This window comes from Calonectris borealis, chromosome 1 (assembly GCF_964195595.1).
Source record: "Calonectris borealis chromosome 1, bCalBor7.hap1.2, whole genome shotgun sequence".
Classification (NCBI taxonomy): domain Eukaryota; kingdom Metazoa; phylum Chordata; class Aves; order Procellariiformes; family Procellariidae; genus Calonectris; species Calonectris borealis.
In genome coordinates this window covers 132,296,490-132,311,964 of record NC_134312.1, presented here as the reverse complement: position 1 = coordinate 132,311,964, position 15,475 = coordinate 132,296,490, and the positions used below count along the sequence as shown (strand labels likewise).

Genomic DNA, 15,475 nt, shown 5'->3' with positions numbered 1-15,475 from the left:
GGTGAGAGGGCTGGAAGGAATGTCCTATGGGGAGCTGCTAAGGACTTTGGTCTTGTCTAGTTTGGAGAAAAGGAGGCTGAGGGGCGACCTCATTGCTCTCTACAGCTTCCTGAGGAGGGGACGTGGAGACGGAGGTGCTGGTCTCTTCTCCCTGGTATCCAGTGATACATGGGAATGGTTCAAAGCTGTGTAAGTGGAAGTTCAGGCTTGACATTAGGAAACATTTCTTTACAGTGAGGATGGTCAAACACTGGAGCAGGCTTTCTAGAGAGGTGGTCGGTGCCCTAAGCCTGTCAGTGATTAAGAGGCATTTGGACAAAGCCCTTAATAATATGCTTTAACTTTTGGTCAGCCCTGAAATGGTCAGGCAGTTGGACTAGATGATTGTTGCAGGTCCCTTCCAACTGAAATATTCTATATTCTATTCTATTATATTCTATTCTTATTATCAATTAAATAAAGGAAGGAAGTTATTAGTTAGGTAAAGAATGTCTTGGTCTTTTATGTTTTCATCAGTAGCTGTCACATTGTCCCTTATAGCAATGCAGAGTAGAGCTCCTGCCTGAAGTTCTATGATAGAACTGTATGCTGCATGGAAATGACTGTGATTCATATATTTTGCTTTTCCTCTATATTTTTAATCTCATGGCATTTTTGAATTCTTTAAATGCTCTGGAAAGAAAGGAACTGTAGAAACCTGGTGGTTTTTCTTTACTGGGCTTCTCCATGTGGTCCATTTAATTTTTCATTAGCCTTTTCTTTAACTTCAGGCATATTTGAGTCATTAACAAAATTTTTACTCATTTCCTGGAAGAAGAATAAGGTTGATGCGGGATCTGGATGTCTGGACTGTGAGCATGGAGAGCCTTCCTAGAAAAATATCTCATCTTAGACTACTCTTCTGTTCCTTATAGTGATTGTATCTTTAGATGACAACACTGTAATGCAAATGACTTGGCTGGCTTTAAAGAGAATTAACTGCAAATCCTCTCAGGGATTCGGATACTCACTGTTTCGCGTGTTTTCTGCTGCCTCTTTTCTGACTGATGCCCACCTTTTTTGTGCACTTCGCTGAGGCCAAACTTGTATACCTTGCTGTCAGCCTGATGCTTTGCAATCAAAGGGACCATCGACCTCCGAAGGACTTACAAAAGGCCCTCTGGTAGAATCAATGCTTGAATTTTTCCTTAGGCAGCCTGTCAGCTCCATCTAATCACTGAAATATTTCTCTCTTTGTGTCTGTTCTGTTGTTTTAAGTTACTCGGAGGCGACACTACTAATTTGATGAGCCCAAACCATATTAAAAGGATCGAATCAACTAGTCCATGTGACAGGGAACAATTGTCTTGCAGCCTTGATTTCTGAGAATCACCCTTTTAGCCCTTGTATACTTTGGAGTCAAGGTTTGACTTTCTCTCTGTAACAAAACAATATAATGAGATAACATCTAATAATTTCCTTCTATCTTCCCTCCACTCCTCTCTTTCTGTGATCGAAACATGGATTTAAACCAGACCATCTGAAAGCCAATCTTGCAAAGAAAGCTTTTAACAGGGTTAGGTGACTTTGTCTGTCTTCATGTGCAGTTCTCACCTAGCTCTCTGGATGGAGCTCATGCTGCTTCAACGGAGCTCTGAGTCGGAGAGAAGCTCGGCTCTGTGCTGTGATGCTCTGTTTTCTGCCCTGTCCTTCCTCCTCTGCTCTGTGCAAGCCTTGCTTTATTGCTCTGCATTTGACTGTAATCTGAAATTTGCTTAAACTATGCCTGTTAATCTCCTGCATTTTCAAAGGAGGTTTCTGGTATAAAAAAAAAAAAGCAGAAGGTTCCTCTTCTTGCCCTTTTAACCTCTCTCTTTTGTAAGGGTCATCAAATTTTGCCCTTATTTGAAGAACAAAGAAATTATTCAAATGAGTGCAGCTCCAAGGGCGTGTCTGGCAACAGTCTTCAAGTACATGGTCTGCGAGTTACAGAAGCCGTGCAGAAAGATCCGTCGTCGGCTGCCCAGGCACCTGGTGAACTCTGGGCCACCTCACAGCCTCTGAGAAGGATGGCAGATGAGAAGGGGTGGGAGGGAGGAGAGCCTTTTGTTTCCCTTACAATGAAGGTGCGGATTGCAGCAGGGTATGTCAGCCAAATGGTATTGACACTTGCGTTTTATAACAGTGGGCCACAGGGAAAAGGGAGAACCTGCAACTGAAACTCCATTGACATGACTTGTGTGATCAGGGCTCTCATCTTTAAAATGGTAATTTATTGCTGTGCTCTTCAAAGGATAATTCAGTGGAAGATCATCACTGAGATGTAAAATTATTCCCTTTCCTGGGCAGGAGCCATTATTTTATTAATCACTTTTTTTCCTTCCTGAAATGCCCTTTGTGCTTGGGTTTAACTAGAGGCTTGGAAAAGAGACTTTTACACAAAGGCCTGTTTTCTGAAAGTTTGCAAATCTCCTGTAAAATAGCCTGTATTGTAGGAAGTTATTTTTTTGCTTTGCAATACTATTTTTAAAGCTTGGCTAATAAGCCAAAAAAAGCTTGTTTTTCCTCTAATAAGATTTTTCTGTAACGTTATTAACCTCTTTAGGTCATGGAGCACAAATCCCAAGGTCACTGTGCAATTGTTTTTTGCCTACTGAACTTGCCTGCCGCTTGGCTTTATTTCTCTCTAAGGAAGTCACATACGCAACGTTTGTTTTCTTCGCATCTGTCTGAGTCCGAAGACTGAGGCAAGAGGAACACAGGAAAATATAAGGACAGTGCCTAGCTATAGGTGTCTCTCTCAGCCAGTGTTAAGTACCTTTGTTTAGCCTACAGAGTTTGTTCTGCTGCTTCAGAGAGCTACAGCAAACCTCCCTAGATAACATAGTGTAATTTAGGCCAATAGCCCTTAGGAAATCAAGAGCCATCTGTACAAGCCCCGATTTAACAAAGTATAGGTACTTTAAATGAGGTAGGTGTCCATGGGTTATCCCACTGAAGCCATTCGCTTCTCAGCTGGAACTTACTGGCCGTATCCAGCCCTCCAGTCAACTAGCTGAGCCCTGCTGTCTTTCCCAGTTCTCTGTGGTCTCTCTCTCTTCACATTTGGGTGATTTCACTATGAACATGACAGCCATACTGCTCAGACCAGAGGTCCAATGTCTGGCTCGGACAGTGTCCAAACGGTAGCAGATGTTTAGAGATGAACAGGGCAAGCATAAAGGGATACATTCCTGCTATCCTTTCCTGGCCTCTGACAATCTGCAACCCAGTTGCTCCCTGAGCCAGAAGTGGTGTCTTTGTATTTATTCATATTTTTCTGCTGTGAGTTTGTCTAATGACTTTTTGAACCCACAACAATTTTTATCATCCGTAGCTTCCCATGACAATGAGTTCCACTGCCTCACTGTGCTCTGTGTGAGAAAGCATCTCCTTTTGCTTATCTGGAAAATGTCACCTTCTCCCCCTACATTCTTGTAGTGGGGAAACCAGAGAATCATCATTGCCTGTTCTTTTCTCGTGCCCGCTCTTGCTTACGTATAACCCTGGCACAGAAATACATCCAGGGAGTATGGAGCCTCCTGCATTTGTTCAAATAGACTGTCCAGGGCGTGCACTAGATACAGTTCTGAAAAATAACTTTTCATTAAGATCTGAGGCATACCCAGACAAAAAGGCCAGACACCACAGCTTCAGGAGATGAAATTAATCTTGCTTAATGCCATGCTAATTTTGCACAAAGATGACAAATCATCCAATCTTGACAGTAGGCACTGGGTGCTCTGCAAAAAGAGAAAATGCCTTTTGTGCCTTGTGGGGTCTGTGAACCCATCCTATGTAAAATAATGCAAAAATATAACAGAGGAACTAGTCCTGAGTCTCAACACATCCCATATCTCAAGTGGGCTTTTTCTGGAATGAAGGCCAGCACAAGGTTGACAGAACAACACTTAGTAAAAGAGGGGGATGGGGTTTCAAAACAGAAGATCCCAAGACACCTTTTACTGGTTCTTTTAAGATTACTTCATATCTTGGTTTCAAGGATCTCAGAGGACTTCACAAAGTGTAAGACTGCTTCAGAGCACTAACAGAAAGCTGCCAGACTCACTTCAGAAGAACTAGGAAAAGAGGGAGAAATTTCCAAAGGCTCTAATTGCGTTGAGGCATGCCATTCCTGTTCAAATGCCAATGGGGGTGACTGCTGACTTCCAAATTTACTGGTTTTACTAGAAAGTTTTATTCAGATCTTCTTGAAACAACCTTGTCCTTTCTAAACTGGAAAACATATTTCTGCTTAGTGCCAATTGAACCTTGACCACGCTTTTCCTTTGTGGAAGTGAACTTTCTGAAATTAGGGTAGTCTCTGCCTGGACTAGTACTTGGATGAAAAAATTGGAAGTCCTACCTGTATCATGGAAGTTGCATTGCAGGGGAGCAATGAGCAAGTCTCCTGACAAAGTTGAAACGTAGGTTGGAGTTCAGAAGAGGCAGAGTCACATTTTAACTCTTCTCCTACATGTCTACAGTTCCCTTGGGCATTAAATGCATCACCAGGAGCTTATCTTCATGGTGTAACTCATCTTTATCCCACCGTGTGCATGGACATGTGAAGAGAAGGGACAGCTCCATAGGAAGCAGGAAGCGAACTAGATGCTGCACAGCTCAGAAATGATGTAGGGGATTTGAAAAATTTGCTCTACTTACCTAGTTTGGAATTTGCTCAGGACGTTGAGGCTACCACTCCCATACCGTCCCTGAGATAGCTGTTTGTAAAATGCGAATGTTTAGGGTAACATTTTTCACCTAGAAGATACAGAGAATGCAAGGTACTTTCCTTCTAGTGTAGAAGTGTTCCAAACTTTCCTCTGAATAAAAATAGATCTTCACTTTCCATCAGATCAACAACACACTTTTTTTTTTTAAGTCAAGTGTTTATTTCTCACCACAAACTTTAATTTTTGAACTCGAAGAATAATCTCTCTCTCATCCTGAATTTAATTTAACCTTCTCAGGAGGACTGGGCTTTCCTGTTCAGTAACCACAGGAGATGATGTTCTCCATTGGCCAGAGTTAAAACTAATAGCCATGGCATGTTTGCTTATCTCTTATCTCTGGGGTTAGATCGCTGCTGTCAGCTTCTCCCTTGTTATCTGGCTGCTGCTACTGCTCACTCAGTTGTGCAGGGATGTCAGCTCCATTAATAACCTGAGCACCGTGCAAACAGATAGTGGAAAACAGGTGAAGGGAGAGGAAATTGTATTTAACCCTGATCTCGCAGCTGTCATTTTTCAGGCTCCGCCACGACTCCATAAGGCCAGAACGGGTGTGTGACATCAAAACGCTTGTGACAAATCTCATGCTTGAAATAGGAGGGAGACAGATGGATGGACACACCTGCAGACGCTGAGGGACTGGGGTGAATCTGAAGCTTTTGTGGCAGAAATGCAACTTGAAAGCATTGGTATGCTAAAAGACAGATTAATTCTTCCAAAGGGCAGGAAGTCCTCCACCACCGCTGGAAGTCTCAGATGGTTTCAGCCTTAACTTCCATTATCTTTGTTGTTTTACCAAGTAAAAATACCTTTTGTAGAGGAACCGTTACAAAGACATTGTAGTCCCCCAGCTCAACAGTAACAGATATTGAGGTATGGGAGACCCATTCTCTGTATGGAGGAGGAGTCTATAAGGGCACGCTCAGGTATCTACTTGGTATTCCCTCTTTATTTCCAATGAATGTGCACTTCCCGGCTGTGGTGCTCTCCATGTCCTGTATGTGCCTGCCTGAGCCACTGAGAGGAAAGCTGCCTGCTCTCTGCAAGCGGGCGGGAAGCGCGTCAAGGCAGGGCCATGGGCTGGGACTCTGACATGGACCCTCAACCTCAGGCACCAGCCTGTCCAGGACCAGGAGCCTTAGCAGCTCTTTAACTTGCTCAGATATTGTACTAGTCACAGAGCTCTGAAGCAGAGTTGTGAAATGTTTAAATGGCTCAGGTACTGGTATTGCTGGAGTTTACTTTTAGAGGAGCTTTACCACAAGGAGGTCATCAGAATCAGGAATTTACTCCTTTAGTGGCCTTTCAGAAGCCAGGATGCTGTGCCTCAGAATAAAGGCTTCCTCAGCTGCCCTCCTTCGTGAGGGAGCTGTGAAATGTCTTGTGCTCAGTTTTCTGGGTAAGTGGTGAGTTCCATCAATTTGAAAATAAATACATATATAAAAATTATTTAAAAATAAAAATATGTAAAGATTTGGAATAGAGAGGGATTTGGTCTTGAGTAGAAAGTAGAGCATTTCCTGCATACAGTTTTTCTGTATTCTGTATTCTACGTTTTTGTCTATGTATGCATCTGCTTTTCCCCCATGTATTATAAGGCATGGATAGTGACATGTTTACTGGTACACTGCTGGATGGGGTCCCTGTTCAAGCAAAAAAAATTTCTCCCCAGAGAGAAAACCTGCAAGTCCTGAGCCAAGTAATGCTTATGTTTAGGTCCTCAGTCCCTATTTCAGTTTGAGAGTAGTGTAAGAACGAGTCTCTGCCACGTCTGGTCTCAACTGTATCTAGACTGGGTCTGATGCTCACTTGTGGCTAGAATTGAAAAGAGAATTTTTCACATTGTAGTCATTATAAAAAAAAAAAAAGTTGCTCTGCAACCTTTGCTTAAGCAAAGATAACCTTGAAAATGTTAAATGAATATAAACTGATGCAAGCAGAGGCGAAGGTCTGAAGTTGTCCCTCTCTGGAACAGGTTATTCAGAGTTTTGCATAAAACTGTCAAAAGAAATGCTGTGGTAACTCATACCCCACACAACTGTGATGGGGAGAGAGCTTCCTTGCCCTCTCCCAGTCCCTGGGCTGCCCCTCTCACAGAGTGTTACAGTGGGCGGTGCTGGAGATCTCTTCAGCACACCGGTCTTTTTGGGTCCTTGGGGACTTTTATTTTGTCAGCGCAGTAGTTTTTGTAAAACCTGCTGTTTTCCCAGAGCTAAGACAAAAACAGCAGAAAAGATTTTACAGCAAGGTGGATGTGTTTCTAGCAAGTGATGGCATGACAGTGGGCGTACAGGTCGACTGATGAGGAACTCTGGCGGTGAGCAGTGAAATCAGTCCAGGAAGGAGTTTCTACAAAAAATGCAGCATAATAACGTCTGTAGCTCACTAACGTGCCAAAGGCCAGTCTTTGTATCATTGCAAATCCTTAGGATTCTGGTGCAAAATTTGTTGGGTAAGGATATCTAATGTAATTGCAAAAGGCAGATAAAGAGAATTTTGAGTTGGGGTTTTTTTTTTGTTTGGTTGTTTGTGGGGTTTTTTTTGGGGGGGTTGTTTTTTCTTCTAAGAGACAATTGTATTGGAGAACAGAGAGCATTGCCTGAAAATAAAGGCGTGAGGAGGTACAGTCTTCTAAAGTGCTAAGGATGTGTTTAAACTTAACTCGGGTGCCTGAGCTATTAGAGCCGTGTCAAAGACCGCTTAGCAGCATATACCATGGGGCATATATATACCAGCATGATACTAATGATGGTCTGTGCCTTCAGACCACAATACTTGCTTCTGGCTTGTTTGAAGTGCAGCTGGAGGAGCTCCTAGCTGTCTGCACATACCCCGTGTAGTCATGCCTTAAGTGACCCACAGGTGCGTAGAGGGGAATCCAGTGCAGAAATGCCCGTGCTGGAGTGGACCTGTCACTGCTGATGTGGTGACATGATGCCAGAGCTGGACCTAGTGCAGGCTGAGTCAGTTTGCATACGTGTGCACCATCCTTTCTTCTGGTCTGCAGGCATGATCCCAGCTCCACTGAGAACCCAGAGACCCTTAAAACTGACTGAGGAGCTTTGGACAGTGATGGTGAGATGTTAAATACATCTTTTGCCAGGTACTCTGTTGTGCTGGTCTTCTGTATAAGTGCATTTATGTACTGTATAATCACAGAGGAAGATATTTGCTGTGTGCCATGAAGAAATGTATTTAATTTACAGAGCTGTGGTTCTGCTCATGAAAGACAGCATTTATGTCTGTCATATATAATATTCTATGTATAAAATAATGGAATCATGATAACTGTCATACAGAGATTACAAATGGAAAATGGAATTAAAATAAAATGGACAAAGGAATTCTTTTTCTTAGCAAAATTAAAGCATTGCTGGCAGCAGAATGAGTTTGGAACCAAGCTGGTAGGAGAAAATATGAGTAGGTCTATTATTTATACTGCTGCATTTAACTAAGGAGTTATGCTTGTGAAAAAATCACAGTGAATTTGTGTTTTTATATAAGTAAGATTGTTTTGTATTTTCTGTGATTTAGTTCAGTTTTATTGCTAAAAAAAAATTAATGCAGGATTAGTTTAAACTGAAAAATTAATTCCAGTGAAATTACAGTCACAGTGCTTGAACTGATGATTGAGTTGTTGTCTTCCAGAGAGCCAGAAGCAAAAGGGATTTAGGACAGGAAAAAGTGGCACTAATGCATATTGTGGCTTTTTATGACTCTCTTCTGTGCATGGCAGTCATACTAAACCTTTAGGTGCTTGCAACTTTATGGTTAGTAATAATAATATTATCTTAATAGCTAGTGGATATTAAGACTGAATATATAATCTCAACTAACAGTTTGCTTAGAGAATTTTTGTCCCTTTCCCCCTCTTTTTCCTGGGAAAGTAATGTATGGATGGTATGGTCCCTTTATAAGTGTACTAGGTAATATTTTCTTGTCAGGAAGTTTTCTTTGAGTGAGGCTTTGGTTTCAAAAGATGATTCAGAGAGCGTGGTATACTAATGTAACACACAATCCCTTTCCCAGCACTTGTCTTGTGCTAGTTCCAGCACTTGCTGGGTCTCTCCATGTAGTAAGTGATTCAGCTCACTGATCTGGCAGAAAATTAGCTGGGGAAAAACTTGGATAGATTTCTGCTATGTCAGTGAGCTAAGCAATCTCCCAGAAAGATGTGGCAAGGAGCTGAGGCAGCTCATGGAAGCTGTGGGTGCAGGCAGCGTGCGCAGAAGTGTGGACAGAGATGGGAGGAGCAAGGGAGAAGAGCGAGGAGTAGGACATTGTTGTTTCTTCATTTGGCAGCACAAAACTGTTAAATGGACTCAGCTACTTTTGAAACCACAGTGTGTATTTAACTGGAAACAATTTTATGTGTTCTTCATGGGTGTGATTATTCACGTAAGTCACTTAATTTTTTTTTTTTTTTTAACCCCTGGGCTCAAGCTATTACAAGAATGGAGCAATAGCTGTATTTTTCATCTTCATAATTGATTAATGTAGAACATCCAAAACAATTATTGAAATATGGCGGGGAGGGTTATGGTGCAATGTAAGGTGGTGGTATGTGAAATATTATTAAATGAAACACTAGCTCTGAAAAAACTTGAAAAGTCTACAGAGTTTGTATTGTTGTGATATGCAAATATAAAAGGAAACTTAAAGCCGAAGTTTAAAAATAAATAGATGATTAGCTATATCCTGGCATATGGATTATAGACAGTTCACTGCAGATCAAGTACTCTTAAAAATTATTATTTCAGGCCAAGTGTCCATGTTTGAGTTGTTACTGCACTTTTGATTGCGGTTGATGATGTGCAAATCTCTGACATTTCATGTGGCATCAATACATCATTAAGGTGGGCCCAGTCCATCTCCTACTCAAGTCGGTGAGCCACTTCCTACTGATATCTGTAGGACTGAGCTTTAGCCCTGTGATGGAACTTTTCTGTGTATTACCAAGATCCATCACTCTATTTTCCTAGTTTTTCTATATGTAAAACCTAAATAGATGCAGTGATATTTATGCAGCAATTTTACCAGATGGCTCTTGAATCATCTGTTTTCAATGAAAAATGAAAAGACCAGACACGTATATAAAGGCTGAATTAATCTTTGTAATTAAATGGAACATTACTTTGCCGTGAATGATTTTAGCTTTCAGAATGTATTTCATGCTAATTTTTCAGTGAACTGTAATTGTATTAATTTTTTATATTTTTAGAAACTTGAAAATGATCTTCACAAAGTTATTGTGAGTCAAGTTGATATACAGAAGATCTGTGTCAGACTCATAAAACTTTGTTGGGGGCGAGATATATGTTTTGTTTTGTGTTTTGTGTTTGGTTTTTTTTTACATTAAGTACAATATGTCAGTACTTGGTATTGCTAGCAGGCTTACAAAATATCCAAATCATACTCTGATGGGCAAAAAAGCCTCTCAGAAGGCTCACATGCCAAGTTTGGTTGCCAAGTGAGAATTTGACTAGACTGGAAACTGGGATGCTTTGTAACATTGAAACACATGTGTGAGGTCCCACGTTGGCAAGTTGTTAAGTCAAGAGTGAAAGGTCATTTATTATTTTGTCTCTGTAGTAAACTGACTTGCAATGCTCTCATCGTGACAGAAAGACACACTGATGATAAAATCCCAACTGTGTTGAAGTCAGTGGGGAAACTTCCTTGCGTAATCAGCGGCAGAGGGAGTAGTCCCACTCCGGGTTCTCTGCCTCGGAGCCTGCTCTCTGGCTGCTGGGATAGAAAACAGTTATCATGACTTACTGTAACGCGTGCTGCTGTTCTGCGTCACCCCCTGCAAGAGCCTCTCACTTTCAATGGCAGGATTGGAAGCCTGCGGAGGTGAGTTTTCTTAATTTACCTGACAGTCTACAGTAGGCTGAGTACTTAACAATAGCTGGGGGGAATACCCCATTGCCCCTTTTCTTCCTGTACACGTGGTTATTTAATATGCAAATTAGAGATAGGAATTAAATGAGCCTTTAAACCATAAAATGTTGTGCATGGTGCGTTTACAGCGGATTCATGTGCAATTACCACATGGTTGGTTCCTGTACATTTGTCACATTTCATTTGCTTTCTCTGTATGTGTTTGCATGCCTCCTGGAAGGCTGGTCTCTTAAACATACTTTTAATCTTATCAAGGGGAAAATACTGACTTCATTATCAAAGAGCAAGCCAGTCATAGAAGAGTTTTCCACTTTCTGGTGCTGTATGAATAAGGAGTCTTTGAACTGCTGTTAAATATTACTCAAGTGAACAGAAAAGATAGCCAAGGAAGCAAGAGACTTCCAACATGCAAATTTAGAAACCTGCTCTTAATATAATACTTTCTAACTTGTCTGTTGCGTAAATAAACTGGGCTGTGCGCTTGGCTCAGCTGAACAGGCTTGGACCTGATGCAAAGCCCCTGGGAGGAATCCCAGTTGGAGGGATTCCCAAGGACTTCAGAGGGCTTCCTATGTCCTCTCATGGGTTTTGCTTTGGCTATAGGAAACAGTCCCCTCCTCGAGGTCCTTCACTATATCGGCACCAGGGAACTTACTGGTGTGCCACAGCCTTCTGGCCTGCCACCCACACTTCGTGCCCTAAGTGCCCGCATGGGCTGTATGGGTCAGGACCCATCCCAGGCTGGAGTCAGGATGTTGGGGGCAGCCTTTCAAAAAGAGAGATCCTTCAGATCGAGCAAACTTATTCCTCTCTTTCTCCTACACCAGTATGTGCTACACGGTGGAGATAAGGTCGCCCTGGGCCACTAGCTTGGTAGGATCCCAGGGGAGCATGGCACACCTCTAAATTTTTGGCCGCATCATAGATACCATTAGGACCAATTTGAGACACATTCCTTTTCTGGGAGAAGCTGTATAGCGAGACGTGGATTGCACATGACAACCTCGTACCAGTTTGCTCTCTATCAGCTCTTGCTCTAGATGTTCTCAAAAGGGCTCCTAAAGGATGTTGTGATTCTAGATGGTCCAGAAGCTTTGTAATTGGTGTTTAAGTGTCCAGATTCTAGATGGTCCAGAAGCTTTGGTGTTTAAGCATGTACCTATGTTTTCTAATAACAAATTAACTTGGTGGTGTGGTAACAAAGTGTGTACTTTTCTGAATCTGTTATCCTACATGACTGGTGGAACATTTAAGAAGGCATCAGAATTACAGTGGTAGTAAGGTTTACACGGTGCTAGTAAGCTCTGCCTTAGAGTTTAGTCATTACAGTGCACATAGCTGCCTGCGTATCTTGCTCAGACTTCTAAACCACACACATTGTAGCAAAAACTTCTAAGTAACAAAGGCAATAAAATAACATTTTTCCCATATATCTATCTATCTATCTATCTTACAACATAGAGACAGCTTTAGCCACTGATAAAACATCAAAGTACTAGGAGCAGCATTACCTTTTGAGTTTACTTTCAAAAAATTCTTTGAGACAAACTCTGTTATTTACTAGGGTTTTATATAGGCTTTATAACAAAATATCTCAGTAGTGCCTGACCATTTTTTCCTCATAATCTTAAGCTCACGACATCAATTGTCAAAGACACAAAGCAAGAGTATGTGTGACCTGACAAGTGAACCCAGCTCTCCTGAGGTAGTCTGGTTAGGAGAACTCTTCCGATCTTCCTTTTCTAATGCAGCAGGGCCATGAAAAGACTAAAGGATTTAAGTGTCACTAAAATATAAAATTAATGTTAAATATTAATTATATGATTATCTATGACATTATAAGATTATGTATGATATTTAGGTCAACTTATATCAGACCTGCAATTAAGGAGCCTGGAGGAATCATCCTCACCCTTGGAGATGTTTGGTTAAGGAATGGGGTCTGAAAGGGCCAAAACCTGGCAGTTCCAAGCTGCTGCTCTTAGTGGGCTGCTGTGGAAGAAGAGACCGAGATGGATGTGGCAAATACATGTTTCAATGAGGGTGCTGAAACGCTGGAACAGGTTGCCCAGAGAGGTGGTAGATGCCCCATCCCTGGGAACATTCAAGGTCAGGTTGGACAGGGCTCTGAGCAACCTTATCTAGTTGAAGATGTCCCTGCCCATGGCAGGGGGGTTGGACTAGATGACTTTTAAAGGTCCCTTCCAACCCAAACTATTCTATGATTCTATATCCCACAAAGACCCCAAAATGTCCATGCGGTGAAGTGGAGATAGACATGTTGTGGTCACAACCAGACACCTAGCACTATGAGTTTGAGGGCAGGGCCCATCTCTGCTTCTTTCAGCAAAGAAGCACTGCCAGGTCTGGGCTGGCTTCATAATCCTCTGCATTTACAGCCAGCGAAGCATGAATTTATTTGCTTTTATTTGGAAGGCAGTCTAGAAATTGAGTGCTTTTAAAGGGTATAATTTAGCTCAAAGCCAAAACTGTTCTTTTATATACCAAAACACGATCAACAATTTTTGATCAACATCGTACTGGCTAAATCATTGGTGAAATGACAGTGTACTGACACAGTTAATCCTTACTTTTTCTTTAAAAGCCACTGTTGATTTTTTGCAAGTTGCACTATAAATTGTTTTTAAAGGGTTTACTCTTCATCATATAAGTTAGTTTTTAAATTAAATCTATTTAATTAAAATGCTAAGGGGCTCAATTAAGTAGATTCAACACAGAGGCTACTGTAAGTGATTCAGATGGGTACTCTGGAACACATGCAGAACATTCGAGATTCACTGAACTTGTTTAAGCAGCCGACTTAGTAAAAACTAAAACTGATGAGTTTTGTATTTTGCTTTCTCAAGACTAGTATAATAACTAGGATTGAAACATTTGAAGTGGAAAAAGGAAATTTTCCAGTTCCTTGCCAAGTTGTCAGCTGGACCTGACAACACCACCAGGAAAAAAAATAGACGCTTTTGATTATATACAAACTTGCAGATTAATTGTGCCCCTCCTCCTCCTCCCCGCCCTTTTTATCCTCCCCCAGGCATTTAAAATACCTTGAAAGGCTGCTCTACCTTCTGGAAAAATGAGAAAACATTCTGTTGAGGGTTAATTTGGCTCATTTCGTATTTCCTGTTCAGCATTTGTCTTCCATTGTTTTTTTTATCACTAGGGATATTTGCATGACAATGGGATCTTTCTTGCTTAAGAGTTCATCTGCTCCTGCTGCTAATTTCCTACCTGAAGTTACAATCTTCTGTTTGTGACATCTTAATTATCTCAACCGCAATTAATTGTGATGTCACAAATGGAGGATTATGACTGGGTTGGAAATGAGATTGAGAAATTGAAGGAGTTTGAAGAAGCAAAGAGGCCTTTCTTCTTGAAAAACAAAAGAGGAAACAGAATAATTTTGGTTAAATGGAGGCAGTTCTCCATCAGCTTTCTTCTTAAGGTTATGGAACAGACGTTTCTAATTCTTGCTGTCATAGGAGGCCCTGGTGTATTGAGACACTGTGAAGGGCAAGAAGGGGGCAAGGATTTCATTGCAGAGGAAGGGGAATCTTCCCCTGAACAGCCACCCTGTGCAGCAAGAGGGAAGTAGAAGTTGGCGGGCCCCCAGAGAGGTCCAGGCTCTGCTCTCAGAGAGCAGAATGCAGGGTTGGTATGGATGCGGGTGGTTAAGGACTAATCCATTTATTGCATGTCATATCTTGTAATATTCATTTGGGTTTAGACATTTGAGTTTGAAGAATAAATTTCCAGAAGAGCGTTTTTTGAGCGGTGGGGGGAATTCCAAAGACTTAAGGAGAAATTACATTCAGCATCCTGAAAACATACAAAGTGAAAGCTTTGTGCTACCCTAGTCCATCATGGCTTTAATTTATTCTATGGACTTGTCATATTTCACTTCTTGATATGTCACCTTATCCTTTTGTATCCTTCTGCTTCTCTTCTGGAAAGGCATTGTTTCCACAGAGATTCTGGGTGGCAGGGTGGCCTGCTGGTGTTTTTGTGAGGACATTACTAAGGCTATTTATATACTTATGCCACGATTTACAAAATGGGAATACTCATCTACAGCTGCTATCACTTCACAGCAGAGTGTTTACACAGATTGTGTATAAGCACTGGGACCAAGTCATGACTGAAAGAGGAAAAAAACCCAAAATTAATGAAAAGTGAAGTGTCTTATTTTGACACCTTTACTGATGTTAGGGAAAGGGCAAAGACTGCAAAGTAGAGGGATGAAAGTGGAGAACGAAACAAAGGTTAGCCATGTGGTTTTAAGAAAGTACAGTGTCCTTCAGAAAAGTGTGCACCCATCCTCAGGTGTAAATGGAAGTGACTCTCAGTACAAATACGCCAGTCTGCACTTGCTGGGATCCAGGTTCATCTGTAGCTGTGTATCAAATCTGTTTTAACAGTACCAGCTACTGCGCCATAGCAAAATGGGGCCATTTCCTGCCGTCTTTTGGAAAACATTGTAAAAACAGGCATTTGACCATCTGATTAACAAAAAAACTGGTAGGGAGAATCAGCTGTTAAGATTTTGCACTCAAACACATTGCTGTAAGTCTGCAAAAGCTCTGCAGGTGACAACAGACCCACTGTGACAATCCGACAACAGAACCTGGACCCTCCACGTTGTGATGCAAAGCTCATCTGCGGCAGCGACTTTACCTTGTAGGCAAGTTGGTTTGAAGTTAAATTAGCATGCCTTCAGGGAAGCATAATAATAAAAAGTGGAAATAGAATGGGAAAAAGAAGTCATATGCTGAGAAATGGTTATATCTGCCAACACTTTTTTT

The 15,475-nt window shown here is 41.5% G+C and overlaps 1 protein-coding gene across 1 annotated transcript in view; it reads left to right on the top strand.

Moving 5' to 3' along the window:
- PHEX (phosphate regulating endopeptidase X-linked) overlaps positions 1-15,475 on the top strand; it is a 111,205-nt gene that overhangs the window by 57,830 nt on the left and 37,900 nt on the right. The window lies entirely within an intron of this gene.